Here is a 23,021-nt window from a genome sequence, read left to right as displayed (position 1 = left end):
AACAATATCTAATTCAGGCACAACTTATCAGAATTTATAGGATGCAATGAAAGCAGTTCTTAAGAGGGAAATTTATAGCTGTGAACTCATACATTAGGAAAACAGAAAAGAAACAAATAGATAGCCTAATGTTGTTTGCTCTAGAAAAAGAAGAACAAACAAAACTGAAAGCCCAAGAAAGTAGAAAATTATAAAGATTAGAGCACAAATTAATTCAATCAATACAAAGATTAACAAATACTGGTGTAACCATTATTGAAATCAGTGTTTAGACTCCTTAAAAAACTAGGACTGGAAATACCATTCAAACCAGCTATCTTCCTCCTCGAAATTTTACCAGAGGAACAGAAAACATCATATCATAGTAATATATATGCACCTATGTTTATAGCAGCACAATTTGTGATAGACAAGTCTTGGAAACAACCAAAATGCCCCTTACCTAAGGAATGGATGACAAAGATGTGATTTTTTTTATACAATGAAGTATTAAATCCGCTATAAAGAATGACAAACTCAGAGCCTTTTTTTTAAGTGGTTGCCACTTGAAGATATACTCATAAGTGAAATAAACCAGACCCACATGTGTAAATATTGTATTGTCTCCCTAGTGTAAGTACTCAAAAGAAGAAATAAAAATTGAAAGGTATAATACAAATTAATAGGAAAGCGAGATCTTAAGGATAAAACAGTGAAGAGAGGGTAAGGAGAAAAACTAGGAAAGATGGCAGGGGCAAACCATACATTTATATGCACAAGATGGTTAAGGCAATGATCCTGAGAATCTTCAGTAGGTTTTTGAAACTAGCAGCTAATTGGTAGGATTCTCACCCTGACTAACAATATATACTGATAACTGTGAACTAAGCAACTACACTGAAGATAGCAGTGTGTAATACTAGGGTCATGCTTGGAATGCCTGTCATTCTGGTCTTCTAAATATGTACTGCTTGTTGTGTCATATCAATTACTGCTGTACTATCTCTGAAGTAAATTTTTTTAAAAAGGATAATAAATGAAAACAAGAGATTAAAAAAAAACAAGAGATAAGAAAATAATGTCATACGACTGTCCGGCTACAATGCTGTATATGGTTAGATTTCTAAATTTCTATGTAAAAATATGTAATTGTTTGTTCCTATTTTTTAAATTTTTTTCTTCACATTCTGTAGGGATTTAAAGTTTAACATATCAATACTTGATGGAAAATACCTGTTCCATGCTATGTCTAAGATGTTTGATATTCAGACAGATGTTGAGGTTAAGCTCAATTGCCTGTGTTATAGGGTAATAATATCATTAAGCTTCTCTTCTGGAGGGTTAACAACTTAAGTTTGCAGATCAAAAATTAGAGAAAAAGAAGGGCTGCAAGGACAGCTAAGATTTTGGCCCTAGCCTTTCAAGGTCAGTGAGGACTCAGAACATAAGAGAACCTGTAATGTAACTCAGTGATGTCCCAAATTTTCTGATCAAGGAGATTATGGAGGAAAGTGATCGATGATGTAGAGTATGCCTAAGGAGAGTCACATGGAGAGAAAACATTCTCTCAAGCTTTCACAGAGAGCAAATTGGTCAAGCAATGGCCATGAGTCATCTGTATGGCTGACACTGACAAAGGATTTACAAACTGTGATACACAGTTTTAGGGTAAATCCTGAGGGGATTTGACTGAACTTATCAGATACAAAAGTTACATTTCTTGTTATATAGGTCTTGCTTTACCTTGCTCTTAACCATCTAGCAGAAAAGTATAAAAATGAGGTATAAAAAGTAAAGCCTTATTAATATGCTGAGCTGAAAAAGGCTCAAGTCAAAAACTTCTGACATTGCCAGTCCTGCAGATAACTTACTACTATTATGGACTACTAGACTATATTGGATTATTTTGCTGAATTCACACACCTAAAATATTTAAATGGCAATGGACTACCCATGTCTGGCAAATCTAAACAAAATAAAAGGAATACAAATGAAGAACCATTTTGTATCCATGTATACAAAATAGGATAGATATATGACTACTTTCTCTTAATTCAAGGAGAAGAAAGATTTGTACTAACAGTATTTGGACAGGATATCATGTCTGCATCTTGTACTATGAATAACCACTAAGAAGACAAAAATGTGCAATGTATTAATTTTTGATATTGTCCTACTAATTGGTTTTGAAACTATCTAATTGCTATTTATTTCTGAATAAAATTAATAAAAACAAAGCCAAAGAATTAAAGAATCAAAAAGCTGGTTCTTTGAAGGATTAAATAAAATTGATAATAACCCAGCTAACCTTATCAAAAAGAGGAAAAAAAAACTCAAATAGAAGCAGTAAGGTATGAAAAGGTGAAATTACCACAGACCCTGTGGAAATTCAAAAGGTAAGCAATAGTTACTTTGAGTATCTATACTCTCACAGAATCAAAGACTCAGAAAAAATGGACAGAGTCCTCAAAAGGCACAAATTACCAAAACTGAATCAAAGAGATATAAATACTCTCAATAACCCAATAACATCCAATGAAATTCAAAATATAATAAAAAAAAAGAACCTATAAAGAAAAGTCCAGGTCCTGATGGAATTGCTTGGAATTCACAGCTGAATTCTACAAGAAATTTACAAATGATATAATCATAATACTCCTCAAACTCTTAAATGAAATGGGAAAGGAAAAAATCCTCCCAAAATCATTCCTGGAGGCAAGTATTATATTGATACCAGAGCCAAAGAAGGATGCAACTAAAAAAGAATTACTGGCCAGTCTGCCTCATGAATATAGATGCATGAAAAAATCCTCAATAGAATCCGAGCAAATAGAATATAGAAAATCATGAAAAATATTATACACCATGACCAGGTAGGATTCATCCCAGGGAGGCAAGAATCATTCAACATATGCAAATGTATAAATGTACTATACAATATCAATAAAGCCAAATCCAAAAACTATATGATCATCTCAATTGATGCAGCAAAGACTTTTAGCACAGTCCAACACTCATTCATGTTCAAAGTCCTACAGAAAATTGGAATAGATGGCCTCTACCTCAATCTAATGAAAGCCATCTATGACAGTCCAATTGCTATCATAATTCCAAATGGGGAAAAACTGAAATCTTTTACTCTCAGATCAGGTACAAGATAAGGATGTCCTCTGTCACCATTCCTGTTCAATATAGTTCTGGAATCATTAGCTAGTGCCATTAGACAAGAGTGAGAAAAAGAAGCAGAACAGGTAAAAAAGAAGTTAAACTATCATTTTTAGAAGATGACATGATACTCTTCCTGGAAGACCCCCCAAAAAAAACTCCTCCAGAAGCTACTAGAATTAATACAGAAATTCAGTAGCATAGCAGGATACAAAGTCAATAACCAAAAGTCAGTAGCATTCCTCTACACAGATAACAAACTCACTGTGAGGGAAATTAGAGAAATAATACCTTTTTCAATAACACCCTGGAAAATGAAATACTTGGGAATTACTCTAACTAAAGAAGTAGAAGATCTATTCACTTGGAAGTTACAATACTCTGAAGAAAGAAATCATAAAGGATTTCAGAAAATGGAAAAATATTCCCTGCTTCTGGATAGGAAAGACCAACATTGTGAAGATGGCCATACTCTCAAAATTCTTATACATATTTACTGCAATCCCTATAAAAATACCACTAACACACGTCACAGACCTGAAGAAGTCATTCCTAAAATTTATTTGGAACCAGAAAAGATCTAGGATAGCAAGGGCAATCCTGGGCAACAAAGGCAAGGCAGGAGGCATTCCAAATCCTGACTTGAAATGATACTGCAAAGCTAGTGTGGTAAAATCAGCATGATAGTGGCAAAACATAGACCTAAGGATGAATGGAATAGATTAGAAGATGCAGATGCAAGTACAAACACATTCAGCCATCTTATCTTTGACAAAGGCGCCAAACATGTTTACTGGAAGAATGATAGCCTGTTTGAAAAATAATGCTGAAAAAACTGGTTCTCTACATGCTGAAAACTAAAATTTGATCCATGTCTTTCATCGTGCTTTAAAGTAAAGCCAAAATTGATTAAAGATCTAAACATTAAAACAGAAACACTAAATCTCCTGGAAGAGAAAGCAGGAAGTATTCTTGAGGAGTACTAGTAGGTAAACTGTTCTTGAATGAAAATCAAACTACACGGGAGAAACTTGAAAGAATTAACAAGTGGGACCCTTCTTATTGAGAATTTGTTGCACATCAAAAGTAATTACCAGAACCGCCATGCCAAAGAATAAAGGTAAAGGAGGCAAAAATAGACGCCGTGGTAAGAATGAGAATGACTCTGAGAAGAGAGAACTGGTGTTCAAAGAGGATGGGCAGTAGTACGCGCAGGTCATCAAGATGCTGGGGAACGACGGCTGGAGGTGATGTGCTTCGCCGGCATGAAGCGCTGTGCCACATCCGCAGGAAGCTGCGCAAGGTGTGGATCAACCCCGCCGACATCATCCTGGTCTGCCTCCGCGACTACCAGGACAACAAAGCCAACGTGATCCTCAGGTACAACGCGGCCCAGGCGCGCAGCCTGAAGGCGTATAGCAGCTGCCGGAGCACGCGAAGATCAATGAGACCGACACCTTCGGCCCCGGAGACGACGACGAGATCCAGTTCGACGACATCGACGACCTGTGAGTCGAGGCCGCGCCGGCCTGGCAAGCTCTGCGGCGGCCTGGGCCCGGGGCCTCCGGAGGCGCTCGAGGCCCTTGCGGGCCGGCTTCTGTGCGAGCTGTCTTCCCGGCTGCGGAGCACCCTGCGGCCCTGTGAGGCGATGGAGCTGCAGATGGAAGACCGCGCGGCTTCCCGGCCGCCCGCCCGGCCTCCTGGAAGTAAACGGTGTTGCCAACGAGCTGCTCTCCTGTGTTCCTTTGAGGGGCCAGCCCTGACTTGGACTGACCTGTGGGCTGAGCGGAGCCGGCTGTGTGTTCCCGGACCCATGTGTTGCGTCCCGCTCTCCATGCGGGTTTTTGTTAAACGTACGGGGTTGAACTGGGGACCTTGTGCCAGTGGGCAGCGCTTATGCCCTTGAGCTGTTTCCCTGGCCCTCCGGACAATTTAAAGGAGCCTAAACCTGCATTTGAATGTTTAAAAGTAGTAGGTTTATTTTCCATATGTTAATTTCATGTGGCTACTCATACTAATTCTGGTATCATTACATTGTTTTCGTGATTGTACTTTGCCATCATATACCTATGGGCTGGGGAAGCATTTCCCAAATGTAGTTTTTAGGACCTGGGTTTTAATAGTTTCAAATTTGCAAGGTTATTGTAGAAATTAAACACTAGGTGGCACCCACTTAGTACAGTTGTTGAGGCATTTTGTGTTCTTAATTGCTGTGCATGGAAAATTCCCCAAACAAGAAAATATCGTTTGGTCGTATGTATATAGGCTCTTTTTACAAAACAGAAATAATTGCTTGAAAACATTATTTTCAGAAGTCATTGGTGCAGTGGCAGTTGTGCGTGCTTTATAAACATTTCACTAAGGACTGGGGTGCAGCTCAGTGAAAAGGTCCTAGGTTCAGTCTTCAGGACAGGACTGGGAAGAAACAAAAATGGCCTCTAGCTTTGGAATGGAAGAGAGCACTATCCTGAAAAATAAAGTACGCTGTAGTTTCACCCAGCAATGAAGTTGTGTGGCGTAGGACATCGGTGTTAACCTGTCTACTCACCTTTCTATACTTTCTAAACCTAAATATTCAAGAAGCCTATTCACTTTCCCTCTCCACCCCAAAATTTGCTGGCACTTAGAATGTTAGCCTTTGTATTAATGGAAGATTACATCGTGGTTAAAAACGAAGGGGGAGGGGCCAGGGAGATAGCTCAGTAGAATAAGTGCTTGCCTGGCAAGTGCAAGCGCCTGAGTTCAATCCCTGGTTCTGAGAAAAAAAACAAACAAAAAAAACGAAGGGGGAGGGGAAAGGAGGGTAACAAATTGTGACAGGTGAACTTGTATTTCTCTCTAGATGGAAAAAATGTATATTAAATGGTATGGATTAATTGTGGACTAAGACTTCATGGACAAGTGCAAAAAATAAACCCTCTTGCAAGCTGGAAAAAAGAAAAGTAATTACCAGCTGGGGAGATGGCTCAGTGGAATAAGTACTTTCCTGGCAAGTGTGAGGGCCTGAGTTCAATCCCTGGTTCCTCAAAAAAACAAAAACAAAAAAAAAAAAAAAAAAAAGTAATTACCAACAGAGTAAAAACACAACCTACAAATTTGGGAAAAAATCTTAACTAATAAGCACTCACACAAATGTCTTCTGTCTGGAATATATAAAGAACTAAAAAACATTAAGGCTACAAAATTTAAAGACCTAATCCAAAACGGCATCCAAAATGAACACACACTTTTCAGAGTAAGAAAAGAAGCAAATAAATACATGAAAAAATGCTCCATATCACTAGCCATTCATAAAATGCAAATTAAACAACACTGAGATACCATCTCACCCCAGAAAGAATGGCTATCATAAAGAAATCAACCAACAAAAGATGTTGGAGAGGTTGCACAGAAAAAGGACTCTTCTCCAGTGCTGGTGGAAATATAGACTGGTGCAACAATTATGGAAGTCACTGTGGAGAGTTCTCAAATAGGACTGGAAATCCCATTCAATCCAGCTATCCCCCTACTGGGAATTTTCCCAAAAGAGCTGAAAACATCATGTCATAGTTATATATGTGCACCTATTTTATAGCAGCACAATTTATTATAGCCAAATCTTGGAAGCAACCAAAATACCCATCATCTGAGGAATGTATGAAAAAGATGTGGTGTTTTTATAGAATGCAGTATTACTCAGCTATAAAGGAAAATGAACTCAAAGCCCTCATATGTAATTGGATTCAACTTGCAGATATACTCATAAGTGAAATAAACCAGACCCATGTATGTAAATATATTGTCTCCCTAGTGTAAGAACTCAAAACAAGAAATAAAAATTGAAAGGTATAACACAGTTAAATGGAAAGTGAGAACAAAGAGTTAACCCTCCAAAAATAAAAATAAAAATAAAAATAAATGGAAAGTGGGGCTGGCGAGATGGCTCAGTGGTCTAGAGCACCTACTTAGAACAAGCTTAGCGAAACCTGAAGCCCAGGGACCACGGTTCAATCCCCCAGCACCACATGCCAGCCAGCCCGCCCCCTGGTGGGCTGGGCTGGCCACACACACACACACACACAATAAATAAATAAATAAATAAATAAAATTTAAAAAAATAAAAAATAAAAAATAAATAAATGGAAAGTGAGAATTTGAGGATTGGACAGTGAGGAGAGAGTAGAGAAGTTGGGACGTATGGCAGGGGCAAAACCATACATTTCTATGGACAACATGGTTAAAGGCAACGGTCCTAGGAATCTCCATCAGGTTTTTGATATGACAGTTAATGGGTGGAATTCTCATCCTGACTAACTCTATATGCTGGTGTCTGTGAAATCAGCAACTGCATTGAGGATAGCAATGTGCAGCACTGAAGCCATCCTGTAGGTGCCTGTCATTTTGGTGTTCTGGATTCGTGCTGCTTCTAATGTTGTGTCAATTGTTGCTGTAGTCTCTTTAAAGTAAAAGTTTGTAAACAACAACAATAAAAAAGAGTGGTAGAAAACAAGAGAGAAGAAAAAAGGTCATAGGATCATACTGTTACAATGTTACATATGGTTTGATTTCTAAGTTTCTGTGTAAAAATGTGTAGGTGGTTTTTTTTCACATGCTATAGCTATTTAAAGGTAAGAATTTCCATGGTTGTTGGAAAATACCAGTTCCATGTTATGACTAAGGCTTTTGATATTCAGACAAATAGTGATGTTAAACCCAATTGCCTCAGTTACAGGGTAATAATATCAATAAGCTTTTCTTCTGGATTAGTTGTTACAACTAAGAACAAAAATTAGAAAAAAAAATAAGGGCTGCAAGGATAGCCAATATTTTGGCCCTAGCACTTCAAGGTCAGTGAGGACTCAGGATAGAAGAGAACTTGTGCTGTGACATACTGTAACTCAGTAGTATCATGAATTTTCTGTTCAGGGAGATTATGCAGCCACAGAGGAAGGTGATAGATGATGTATAGTGTGCCTAAGAAGAGTCACATAAAGAGACAAAATTCTATCAGGCATTCACAGAGAGCAAAATGGTCAAGCAATGGCTGTGACTCATCCACATGGCTGACACTGACAAAAGACAAAGTACATGTAATAGCTGCTGTACATGGTTCAAGGGTAAATCCTGAAGGGATTTAAATGACGTTGTCACATACAAAAGTTACAATTTTAGTTTTATAGTTTTTGCTTTAAGTTGGTCTTAACAATCCAGCAGAAAAGTATGAAAGCAAGGTACAAAAAGTAATGCCATATTAATAAGCTGAGTTGTAAAAGGCTCAAGTCACCAACCTCTGACAATTAATAGTTCTGCTGGTAACACACTACTATTATGGACTACTGGACTATATTGTATTATTTTGCTGAATTCAGGTACCTACAGTATTTCAAGTGGCATCAAGTATGAAAATGTCCATTAAATACTTCTCCAAATACAGCTTATCTAACATCAGTGGAACACCTATCACTGACAAAACAAAACAAAAAAGGGGGATATAAATGAGGACCATTTTGTAGTGGGGAAAAATGTATACATACATATATATATGTATATATATATATATATATATATATCAGTATATACAAAAGAGGATAGATATAGAGGTAATTTCTTTTATTTCCATGAGAAAAAGATTTGTACTAATATAGTTTAGAGAAACTATCATGTCTGCATCTTATACTCTGAATAAATACTATGAAGACACCAATATGCAATGAATTAATTATTATAACTGTCCTAATAACCAGTTTTGAAGCTGTCACATTGCTATTTCTAATTAAAATTAACAAAAAACAGAAATGTAAGTTATAAAATGCTGAGAGTTTTCATGTATTTTATCAACTTGACATTTTCTATTGTGTTATCAGCTAGCTTGATTACAATAAACATATTTATTTAAGTGTATTATTTTTAAACCAAACTTGTTCATATCAGTTTTTTTTCATTTGCAAACTGGTATTTTTCCTTTTCTTAAATTTAAACTTGATGTTTCTCTTTCCTTTACATTTTGTATTTATTACAACTCCTACCCACCCTCAAACTGGCATGTAATTTTTGTCTCCCAAGTATCTCACAAGCCATGCAAACTATGCCCTTACACTTATTGAATATTTGTAAAGATGTTACAATTGCTCTTGTGACAGTCATGTCTACAGAAGGAATTGTAACTATTGAATAAAAAGGTGGGTTGGAAGCAGAGCACTTTCCCTGCTGTGATGTAAAAAAGTTTGCCTTTGGAGGTAGATAAAAGAGACAACTAGCTGGAGGAACCCTGTCCCCAGGGCCTAGGGCAAAGAAATCTCTGCAACGCTTGTGTTCTTCCATCTAGTCACTAGGGCAGCCTTTCATAGAAAGACTAAACTATATTAAATCTTTGGAGCTCACAGGAAAAACTTACATTGATCATCTAGCAATCACAAGTTACATATTGGCAAAAATACTTTACTTGAAAGGACAAAAATCTTTTTCTTACTCTTAGTTAGCATGTAAGGCACAGATGTAAATCATTCCCATGATAGCCACCATAGAGTGGAAATTATTGCAAGCTGCCTCAGACTAATTGCTGAAGGAGCCACTCATTAAGTTGTTCTACTGAGAACAAAAAGGCAAATACTTAAGTGGAGATCTTTCAGTGGTCAAGCTCCAGTTTCCACCAAGCACCTTTAGGTATCCACCAGACAGTAGCCCTGCCCATGACCCCTCATGTGTTCTCAGTTTTATTGGCCCACACAACCACAGATCAGTCTCCAGAAAGGAATCCAGCTGTGTCTCTGGTCAACATTCTATCCATCATAGGCTTCAATGGGGATTCACCAAAGAACAGCTGGGGAAATTTGTCCTCTGCTTGAAAGAGTGGCAGCTGCTCTAAGAGCACTTTCTAGCTGGCAGATTAACCACTGTTTATCCAAGTTGTATAAGGAATAATAAAAAGCCTGAACAAGATTATCTAGCACTTTACAGTAGAGGTTTTCAAGTCCACAACTTATCTCTTATGCACCTAAATGATAACTAGACCTAGGAGGAGAAATGTTGGAGATCACACTAAATGTGTTTTGGTACCTTAAGTGTGCTGCTTTTGGAAATAGCTCCCTCTGGTGTCACCCTGAATGCAGTACTCTCCACTGTGTCTCATCTTTAGTCTCCCAAAGGAGACCCGCTTCTATCAGTAAGCTGGGACTTGGCTTTTATATGTGTCCTCCTGAACAGGCATCGTTCCTCTTTGTCTCATCTGACCCAGAGTTGAGGTATGTGTACTTCTAAAATGACTTCCCTGTCCTCGGAGTTAACATTTCTTAAGGGCTTCACTTAATTGGAATAGTCTAAGAGTTTTCCAAATTTTTCATGCCTCTAGCAAGGAAATTACAATGAGCTAGGAAAATTAGCAGTAAGATCAAAAAAAGGGAAGTCCACGGAGATCAATTTTTCCCCTATGTTTTCCCAATGATATAGGGGAAAAATGAAACTCACAACCTGAAAGGTACCTGGGATGAGTTTCTGTTCTCTGAACCCGAAGAATGACTTTTGGAACAAATAGAGGTTAAGAGCAGAATATATGTAGCTTGGGAAAGAATGCGCCTATCCAAGAGAGGGACACAGTGGGGGCTCCAAGTGAGTGGTCTCCTTGTTCTATTAATCTTAACTCAGTAAAACTATTTTAGTTATTTGAGGATGATTTTTTTTCAATTGTGGACCCTGTTGTTGACAAATGTTTTATTTTTCTGTATATTTAAATATTTTAAAATATATGGGGCTGGGGAGATGGCTCAGTAGGATAAGCGCTTGACTGGCAAATGCAAGGATCTGAGTTCAATCCCTGGTTCTGAAAAATAAAAATAAAAATAAAAATAAAATATAGTTCACTTAAATCTTTTGAAATATAATTTATTAAGTCTCGGGAGTTTTCATATATTTTATCAACTTTGTGATTTCCTTCTATTGTGTTATCAGCTTGTTTGATTGCAATAAATGTATTTATTTGAATGTATTATTTTTAAAGCCAAGGTGTTCATACTGTCTACTTCTTTTGCATTTGTGCACTGGTATTTTTGCTTTTGTTTACTTTGCAACATGATTTTTTTCTTTTCTTTACATTTTATATTTAACACAATTTGCGTCCACACTCGAACTGCTCTGGAGTTGTCTCCCAAGAATCTCACGAACCCTGTGAACCATGCATTTACTCTTATTGAATATTTGTAAATATGTTACAATTTGTCTGATGACAGTAATATCTACAGAAGGAAGTGTAACTATTGTATAAAAGGGTGCGTTGGAAGCAGAGCACTTTCCCTGATGTACTGTAACAGTGATTACTTTTGAAGGTAGACAAAAGAGACACCAGACTGAAGGAACTTTGCCCTGGGTCCTAGGACAAAGAAAACTCTGAGACACTTCTATTCTTCCATCTGGTCACCAGGGCAGCCTTTTCTAGGACTACACTATATTACATCTTTGCAGCTCACAGGTAAAACTTACATTTATCATCTAGCTATCATATTTTACATATTGTCAAAAACACTTTTCTTTAAAGCTGGCAAAAATCTTTCTTACTCTTAGCTAATGTGTGAGGCACAGATGTAAAATATCCCCGATAGCTGCTTTAGAATGTAAACTCTTGCAAGCTGCCTCAGCCTAATTTCTGAAAGAGTGGCTAATTAATTTGTTCTATTGAAAACCTCAAGTAGAATTCCTAGTTTACTTGCAAAAATAGAGGGAAAAGTACAATAAGTACAAGATCTTTCAGTGGTTACAAGCCAATTTTCATGAACACCTTCAGGTATCTGCCAGAGAGTATGCCGACCATGACCCCTCAGGTGTTCTCAGTTTGTATTGGTCCACACAACCACAGATCAGTCGCCAGCTGTGTCTCTGGTCAACATTCCATCAGCCATAGGCTTCAATGGGGATTCAACAAAGAACAGCTGGGGAACTCTTTCCTCTGCTTCAAAGAGTAGCAGCTGCTCTAAGAGCATTTACTATTTGGCAGAGTAACCAATTTATCCAAGTTCTATAAGGGATAGTAAAAAGCCTGAAGAGGAACACCTAGTACTTTACAGTAAAGGTTTTCAAGTCCACAACTTATCTCTTATGCACTTAAAGGATATCTAGACCTACAAGAAGAAATGTTGGAGATCCTCCCTCACACTAAATGTGTTTTGGTTCCTTAAGTGTATTGCTTTTGGAGATAGCTCCTAGTTTCCCCCAGAAGTTGGTTCTATCCACTGTGTCTCAGCTTTAGCCTCTTGAAGGAGACCTGCCAAGAACACTAAGCCACTTCTCTTTTATATGTGTCCTCCTGGATAGGCATTGTTCCCCTTTTTCTCATCCAACCCAGAGATAAGGTAGGTGTCCTTTTTCTGAAATGAATTCCTTGTGTTTGTCAATAAGAAGCAGTCATTTTCTAAAGGCTTCACTTTGTTGTAACATTGTAGACTTTTCCTAATTTTGCATGCCTCTAAGAAGTACAAAGAGATGGGAAAATTGGGAGAAATGTCAATGCTAGGAAACACCACCTAGATCAGTTTTTCCCCTATAGCATTTGGTGGTCATGCTCACAACGTAATATGTATTATGATGTCATGGTTATATCATAATGGATATTATGATGTCAAATTTGCATCAAATGTGTATTATGTCATGTTTGTTTATAATAGATATTATGATGTCATATTGTCATACTGGATCTTATGATGTTACGTTCACCACATAATGGATATTATGATGTCATATTCACCTCTTAATGGGTATTATGTTGTCATGTGCATGTCCTAGTGTGTATTATGACAACATGCTCACCACATAATGGGTATTATGAGATCATGGCTGCCTCATAATTGGTATGATGATGTCATGTTCATCACATAGTAGGCATTTTGATGACTTTCACACCTTGTAATGCTTATCATAGTGTCATGTTAATGTCATAATACATTTTATGGTGTCATGCTCCCCACATAATGGTTATTAAGATATCATGGCTACTACATAAAAGGTATTATGATGCCATGTTTGTGTCATAATGGGTACTATGATGTCATGTTTGTCTCCTAATGGGTATTATGATGTCCTGCTCACCTCATAATGTGTATTATGTTGTTATGTTCAATTTTTAATGGGTATTGTATTATCACAATGAGCACAAAATGCATATTATGATGTAATTTTTACATCACAATAGGTATTGTAACATCACATTCACCTCATAATGGGTATTATGTCATGTTCATGGCATAATGTGTATTATCATGTTATACCCATCACATAATACTTATTATGATGTCATGGTTACTTCCTAGTGAGTATTATAATGTCACATTGACCTCATAATGGGTATCATGATGTCATGTTCATGTCATAATGTGTATTATGATGTCATGTTCACCATACAATGATTATTCTGCTATCTTGTCTACCTGATATTGGATAATATGGTGCCACATTCCCCTCATAATGGATATTATTCTGCCATGTTCATGTCATAATGTGTGTTATGATGTCATGCTCACCTCATAATGGGTATTATGATTTCATGTTCAGTTCATAATGGGTATTACAATTTCCTATTTGCATCTAACTGAGTATTATTATGTTACATTTTCATCATAAAGAGTACTATGATGTCATTTTGGCATCATAATGGCTATTATGATGTAATGCTTGCCTCATAATGGGTATTATGATGTCACATTCAATTCATAATGGGTATTATATCATAATGAGCACATAATAGGTATTATGATGTCATGCTCACACATAATGGTTATTATTATGACATGTAGCCTCTTAATGGGTATTATGATGTCATGTTCACCTCATAATGAGAATTGTGATATCACAATGACCACATAATGGATATCATGATGCAATGCTCTTCATAATGGTTATTATAATGTCACATTCATGTTATATTGTGTATTTTGATGTTATGGTCACCACATAATGGATATTATGATGTCACATTCAATTATGAATGAGTATTGTGATACTACAAATGAGCACATAATGAGTATTGTGATACAATGCTGTCCTAGTTAGTCTTTTCTCATTGCTGGGACAAATACCAGACACCCAAAATGAAGGAAGGAACAGTTTATTTAGCTCACAGTTACTGGAAGTTTCTGTCCATATTCAGCTGAATCCAGGCATAGTGGCACATGGCAGAGGGCAACCTTTCATGGCAGAGGCAAAGAGCAAGAGTGCAAGGGAGAGGTAGCAGCAGCTCAAGCAGCTAACTTCTCTTCCTTCCTTACATGGAAATGCAAATTACCTGCCCCAGGGCAGGTGCAGCATCCATACCCACAATAACCAATGACAAACTCCAGAAGCTGCCCCAAGACTGCATGAGGCTTTGGGGGGACAACTATACACAAACCATAGCAAATGCTTATGTCATAATGGGTATTATGATGACATTTTCACCTCATAATGTATATTATGATGTCATAGTTATTACCTAATAATATTATGTCCTGGTGACCTCATAATTGGTATTATGATGTTATTTTTGCATCATAATGTGTATTATGATTTCATGGTTACCACATGATGGGTTTTTTAGAGCAATTTATTTTATTTTATTATTTTTAAAATAATTTTATTGAGAAACAAATAGCAATGAGACAGTTTCACAACCAATTACTAGCACATTTTCAATAATTAATACATTGCATATTGTTATCTTAGTGGTTATTCATTGTGCAAGATGCAGACATGATATCCTGTCCCAAACACTATTAGAACAAATCTCTCTATTCACTGAATTAAGAGAATACAGCTGTATATCTATCCTATTTTGAGTATACAGATACAAAATGGTCGTTCATTTGTATCTCCCTTTTTGTTTAGTTTTGTCGGAGAAGGGTATTCCCTTGTCATTTAAATATTAAATAATGGATATTATGATGTCATGTTCATATCAAAATGAGTATATGATGTCATGCTCACCTCATAATAGGCCTAATCATGTCACGTTCAATTCATATGGATATTATGATATTACAAGGAGCAGATTATGAGTATTATAATGTCATGTTCTCCTCATAATGGGAATTATGATGTCATGTTCATGTCATAATGTCTATTATGATGTCATGTTCACCACACAATGGTTATTATAGTGTCATGGCTACCTGTATTGGGTATTATGATGTCATGTTCTCATAATGGGAATTATGATGTCATGTTCTTGTCATAATATGTACTATAATGTCATGCTCATGAAATAACTGCTATTTTAATGTCATGTATACATCATAATTGGTATTATGATATCATGTTTGCTTCTAAATGGGTATTATGATGTCATGTTTGCATTATTACAGATATTATGATGTCATGTTCACTTCATAATGTGTATTACAGCATCGTGTTCATGACATAATGGGTATTATGATGTCATGGTTACCTCTTAATAAGTATTATGATGTCATGTTTGCTTCATTGTTTAACTCATAATGTGTATTATGATGTCATGTTCAATTCATATGTGTATTACTATATCACAATGAGCACATTATGGGTATTATGATGCCATCTCACATCATAACGTGTATTAAGAGTTTATGCTCACCTTCTAATGGGTATTTTGATGTCATCTTCATGTCATAATGTCCATTATGATGTCATGCTCACCACACATTTGTTATTATGATGTCATGTTCATGTCATAATGTGTATTACAATATTAGGTGCACTATACAATGGTTATGATGACATCATGGCTAACTCATGATGGTTATTATGAAGTCACGTTCACCTCATAATGAATGCTATGATTTCATGTTCATAGTACAATGAGTATTATGATAACATGCTAACCACACAGTCATTATTATGATGTCATGGCTACCTCATAATGGGTATTATGAAGTCATGTTTACATCATAATGGGTATTATGATATCATGTTGATTTCACAATGGGTATTATGATGTCATGCTCACCACACAATGGTTACTATGTTATCATGGCTACCTCATAATGGGTGTTATGATGACATATACATGTCATTGTGTGTGATGATATGTTCTTGTCAAAATGGGTATTACGATGTCACTTTCACTATATATGGAGTATTATGATATCACACTGAGCAAAAAATGGGTATAATGATATCAGGTTCATCTCATAATGGTATTATGATCTCATGTCAATGTCATAATGTGTAATATGATGTCATGCTTCTCACATAATAGGTATTATGTCATGATCACATCAAAATGTTAATTATGATGTCATGCTCAAATCAATGCATATTATGATGTCATCTTCATGTCATAATGTCTATTATAATGTCATGCTCACCACATATTGGTTATTATGATGTCATGTTGATGTCATAATGTATATTATGATGTCACAATCACCACATAATGTTGATTATTATGTCATGGTTACTTCATAATTGGTATTATGATGTCACTTTCATCACATGCTGGGTTTTATGATGTCATGTTCATCTCATAATGGGTATTATGATGTCATGATCAATTTGTAATTTGTAATATGATATCAAAGTGAGCTCATAATTTGTATTATGTTGTCATGCTCATGACATAATGTTTATCAAGATGTCATGCCCACCTCTTGATGGGTATTATGCTGTCATCTTCATGTCATAATGTCTACTATGATGTCATGCTCACCACACAGTTGTTATTATGATGTTATTTTTATGTCATAATGTATATTGTGATGTCATACTCACCACATAATGGGTATTATGATGTCATGTTCACCCCATAATGGATATTATGATGTGATATTAATGTCATAATATGTATCATGATGTCGTAATTGCTAAATATGGCTATTATTATATCATGGTGACCTCATAATGGATATTAAGATCCTATGTTTATGTCATAATGAGTATTATGATGTCACAGTTACTTCATAATTGGTATTATGATGCCATGTTTGCATCACAATTGGTATTATGATGTCATGTTCACCTCATAATGGGTATTATGTCATGTTCAATTCATAGTATTATAATGTCATACTTGCGTCATAAAGGGTATTTTGATGTCATGTTGGCACTATAATGGATACTATGATGGCACATTGATGATGTAATGTGTATTATGATGTTATGTTCACATCATAATGCATATAGTGATGTCATGTGCACCTCATAATGAGTATTATGGAGTCATGTTCATGACATAATGTGTACTATGATATCTTACTACATAATGGTTATTATGGTGTCATATTCATGTTATAATGTATATTATGATGTCATGCTCACCACATAATGGGTATTATGATGTCATATTTATGTCATAATGTGTATTATTATGTCATGCTCACCACAATATGGTTATAATGATGTCATGTTTACCTTATAATGGGTATTCTGATGTCATGTTTGTATCAAAATATGTATTATGATGTCATGTTTTGTCAAAATGTGTATTGTGATGTCATGCTCCCCTCAAGATGAGTATATGATGTCACATTCAATTCATATGGCTATTATGATATCACAAGTTGCAGACTATGGGTATTATGATGTCTTCTCCATGTCACAATGTCTATTAAGATGTCATGCTCACCACACAATGATTATTATGATATCATGTTCACTTCATAATATGTATTATGATATCATGCTGAACACACAGTGATACAGTGATTATCATGATGTCAGGCCTACCTCATAATGGATACTAAGAAGTCATATGATGTCACCTCATTATGGATATTATCATGTTATCTCCGTGTCTTAATGTCTACTATGATGTCATGCTTACCACAGAATGATTATTATGGTGTCATAGCTATGTCATAATGGGTATTATGATGTCATGTTCACCTCATAATGGGTATTATGATGTCATGCTCACAACATAATGGCTATTATGAAGTCATGTTTACATCATAATTGGTATTAAGATATGTTTACTTCATGATGGGTATTATGATGTCATGTTTATGGTATAATGGATATTATGATGTCATGTTCACAACATAATGTGTTACGATGTTATGTTTACATCATAACAGGTATTATAATGTCATGTTCATTACATAATATGTATTGTGTTGTCATGCTCAATACATAAAGGATAATATGGAGTCATGTCTACCTCCATATGAGCATTATGATGTCCTGTTTGCATCATAATTGCTATTATGCTGTCATGTTTTTCTCATAATGGGTATTATAATGTCATGTTCACATCATATGGGTATTAGGATGTCACGTTCTGTTTACAATGTGTGCTATGGTATCACTATGAGCACATAATGGATACGATGATGTCAAGTTTCCATCATATTGTTTATTATGATGTCATGCTTACCTCATAATGGATATTATGCTGTCATGTTCAATTCATATGGGTATTTTGATATCACAATGAGTGTATTTGGGTATTATGTCATGCTCATGTCATGTCTATTATGATGTTGTGATCACCTCACAATGATTATTATGTCATCTTCATGTCATGATGTGTATTTACTTTTTTTTTTTTTGCATAACCAGGAGTTGAACTCAGGCCCTTGCACTTGCCAGGCAAGCGCTTATTCTACTAAGCCATCTCCCTGGCCCCAATAATGTGTATTATGATGTCAAGCTCACCACATAATGGCTATTATCAGATCATGGTTTCCTCATAATGGGTATTATGATGTCACATTCACCTCATAATGGGTATTGTGGTGTCATATTCATGTCATAATGTGAATTAATGTGTCATGCTGAACACATAATGGGTATTATGTTGTCATGGTTACCATATAATGGGTACTATGATGTCACATTTCTATCAAAAGGTATACCATGATGTCATTTTTGTGTCTTAATGGGTATTATGATGTCATGCTCTCATAATGTGTATTATGATGTCATGCACATGTCATAATGGGTATTAAGATGTTGTTTTCATGTCATAATATCTATTATGATATCATGCTCATCAGAGAATGATTATTGTGATGTCATGATTACCTCATAATGGGTATTATGATGTAACATTCACCTCCTGTTCATGTCTTTATGTGTATTATGTCATGCTCACCACACAATGGTTGTTATGATGCCATATTCACCACATAATGGATATTATGTATTATGATATCATGTTCTCATAATGAGTATTATGATGTCACATTCTATTTATAATGGGTATTATGATATCACAGTTAGTACATATTGAGTATAATGATGTCATGTTCACCTCATAATGACTGTTATTATGTCATGCTCATGACATCTGTATTTTGATGTCTTGCTCACCACATAATGGCTATTATTATGTCATGGTTATCTCATAATGGGTATTATGATGTTATGTTTATGTCACAATGTGTATTATGATGTCTTGCTCAACAAATAATGGGTATTATGATGTCATCTTTAATACATAATACATATTATGTCATGTTTGCATCATAATATGTATTATGATGTCATGCTCACCACATAATTGGTATTATGATGGCATATTTACATCATAATGGGTATTATGATGTCATGTAATGATCATTGAGATATCACAAGGAGAACATAATGTGTATTTATGATGTTATGCTCACCTCTAATGCGAATTAGGATATCATGCTCACATCATAATATTATGATGTCATGGTGACCTCATAATTAGGATTATGTTGTCATGCTAGCCTCATAATTAGTGTTATCATACTATGATAACATCATTATGGTTATTATGATGTCATACTCACTGCATAATCCATATTATGATGTCATGCTCACTTCCCATGGGTGTTCATGTCATGAAAGGTATATAATCAGTGCTATGATGTCATGCAAAAATCATAATGGGTGTTTTATTGTCATGCTCATGTTTTAATGGGTATAATCATATTATGCTCACTTCATAATTGGAAATATGATATGTTCACATCATAATAGGTATTATAATGTCATGATGAGCATATAATAGGTTTTATGATGTCATGCTCATGTCATAATGAAAATTATGATTTCATGCTAACATCATAGAGGAAATTCTAATATGCTCTTTTTCATAATGGCTATTATGATGTCACACTTACTTTATAATGGGTAATATAATATCATTTTCACATCACAATTGGTATTACAATGTCATATTCACCTCATAATAGGTATTATGATACAGCGCTCACATCATAATCGGATTTATGATGTTGTGCTCACATCATAATGGGTGTTATAATGTCATACTCGCACCATAATGATAATTATGAAGTCATGCTTACCTCATATGTGTATCATGATGTCATAATGAGCACATAATTGGCATTATGATGTCATGCTCACCTCATAATGGGTATTATGTCATGCTCACCTCATAATGAGCATTTTGATGTTATGCGCACCTCATAATGGGTATTATGATGTCATCTTTAACACATAATGCATATTATGATGTCATGTTTGCATGACATCATAATACCCACTAAGAAGTGAGAATGACATCATAAAGTCAATTAAGGTGTCATAGGGCTGGAGAGATAGCTCAGTAGAATAGGCACTTACCTGGCAAGTGCAGGGTCCTGAGTTCAATCCCCGGTACCGCAAAAAAAAAAAAAAAAAGAAAAAGAAAAGAAAGAAAATGGAAAAGCTAAGTGCAAAGAGCTGTTTTAAGGGAGAGATAGTTTGGTGGTATAAGTGCCTACCTGGCAAGCACAAGGACCTGGGTTTGATCCCCAGTACTTCATGCCTTGCCAGCCCTGGAATCCTGGGCATGCCATACCTGTTCCAAAACCTGGCATGGTGGTGTACACCTGTAAATCCCAGGGCTGGGGAGGCTGAAACAGGAGGATCACTAGGAGTCTGAGCTGCATAGTGAGACCCTGTACCAAATTAAGGTGTCAGTGTGACATTCCCAATATGAAGGTGAGCATGAACTCATAATGCACATTATGAGAACATTACATCCTAATAACAAATATTATGTGAACACAAAATCTTAATACATATTATGAGGTGAACATGACATCATACTTACAATTATGTGCTCTTTATGACCTCATAACATAACTCATGAGGTGAGTGTGACATTATACCAAGTATGAGGTAAACGTGACATCATAATATCCATTATGAAGTGAGGACTACATCATGATACCAATTATGTGCTCATCATGCCCTTATACCCATGATAAGTTCATTGTGACATCATAATACCAATTGTGAGGTGAGCATGACACCATAATACACATTATGATGAGAGCATGGCATCAAAATACACATTATGAGGTGAGCATAATATCATAATACACATTGTGAAGTCAGCATGACATCATAATACAGATTATAAGCTGAGGATCACAACTTAATTCCAATTATGCGCTCATCATGACATGATAATACCATTATGAAGTGAACAAGTCTTCATAATACCCATTATGAGGTGAGTGTGGCAGTATAATACCAATTGTTAGGTAAGCAGGTCATTGTAATGCACACTCTGAGGTGAACATGATATCATAATTCAAATTCTGTGCTCATTGTGACCTCATAATGCAATATAAGAGTTGAGCATGACATCATATTTGTTATGTGCTCAACATGACATCATAGTACACCTTTTGAGGTATTACATCATAATACCTATCTTTATGTTGGTATGACATTATAATACCCATTATGATTTGAGCATGACATCTAATATCCATTGTGAGGTGAGCATGTCAACATAATACCGATTATGAAGTGAGCATGAAATAATAATAAACATTATGAAATCATAATGGGTATTATGATGCCATATTTACCTCACAATGGAAATTATGATGTCACACTCACCATATAATGTGTATGATAATGTCATGCTGACATAATAATAGGTGTTATGATGTCATGCTGTGCCTATAAGTGTTATTACAATGTTACATTCATTTTGTAATGGGTATTATGATGTCATTATGAGAACATAATAGGTATTATGTTGCCATGCTCATGTCATAATGGATATTATGATGTCATGCCTACCACATAATTGGTTTTATGCTGTCATGAATAGCAGAAAATGAATATTATGATGTAAAGCTAAAATCATAATGAGTACAATAATGTCATGATATGCACAAAGTGGGTATAATGATCTTATGCTCACCTCATCATGTATATGATGTTGTGCTCACCTCACAATGGGTATTACAATGTCATGCTCATGACATAATGGGAGCTATGATGTCATGCTCACCTCACAATGGACATTATGTTGTCATGTTCACCTCATAATGGGCATTATGATGTCATATTCACCTCATGGTGGGCATTATGATGTCATATTGATTGCAAAATAGCTAGAATGATGCCATGTTCACATCATAATGGGTATTATGATGCCATGCTCAAATCATAATAAGCATTATGAGGTGGTACTAAAATCATAATGTATATTATGATGTCCTACTTATGCCATAATATTATTATGAAGTCATGCTAATATTGGTATTATGATGTCACACTCAAATCATACTCAGTATTAACAGGTCATAATGAGCACATAATTAGCATTATGGTGTAGAAGTGGGTATTATGTCATGATGAGCACATAACGGTTGTTATGATATCATGCTAAAATCATAATGGGTATTATGATGTGATGCTTGCCTCATAGTGTGTATTATGATGTCATGATGAGCACAGAACAGGTACAATGATGTAATGCTCACCTCACAGTGGATATTATGGTGTCATACTTGACTCATAATCGATGTTATGATGGCATGCTCAACTTCTAATAGGAATTATGATGTCATGCACACCTCATCATTTGTATTATGGTGTCATGGTGAGCACACAATGGATATTATGATATCATGCTCAGCACACAAATGAAATTATGATGCCAGGCTCAAATTATAATGGATATTATGATTTCATGCTCACCTCACAATTTTTATTATCTCATGCTCACCTCATGAGTATAATGT

At 35.6% G+C, this 23,021-nt stretch overlaps 2 pseudogenes; both read left to right on the top strand.

Moving 5' to 3' along the window:
- The first annotated feature begins 4,248 nt into the window (after positions 1-4,248).
- LOC101570988 lies at positions 4,249-4,656 on the top strand (annotated as a pseudogene).
- Positions 4,657-4,792: 136 nt separating this feature from the next.
- Positions 4,793-23,021, top strand: part of LOC101570589 — a 49,892-nt pseudogene continuing 31,663 nt past the window's right edge.

Source organism: Octodon degus, unplaced genomic scaffold, assembly GCF_000260255.1.
Source record: "Octodon degus isolate 3935 unplaced genomic scaffold, OctDeg1.0 scaffold00007, whole genome shotgun sequence".
In the NCBI taxonomy this organism is placed as follows: Eukaryota; Metazoa; Chordata; class Mammalia; order Rodentia; family Octodontidae; genus Octodon; species Octodon degus.
Note: the sequence above shows the minus strand (reverse complement) of the source record. Positions and strands in the feature narration are given on the sequence as shown.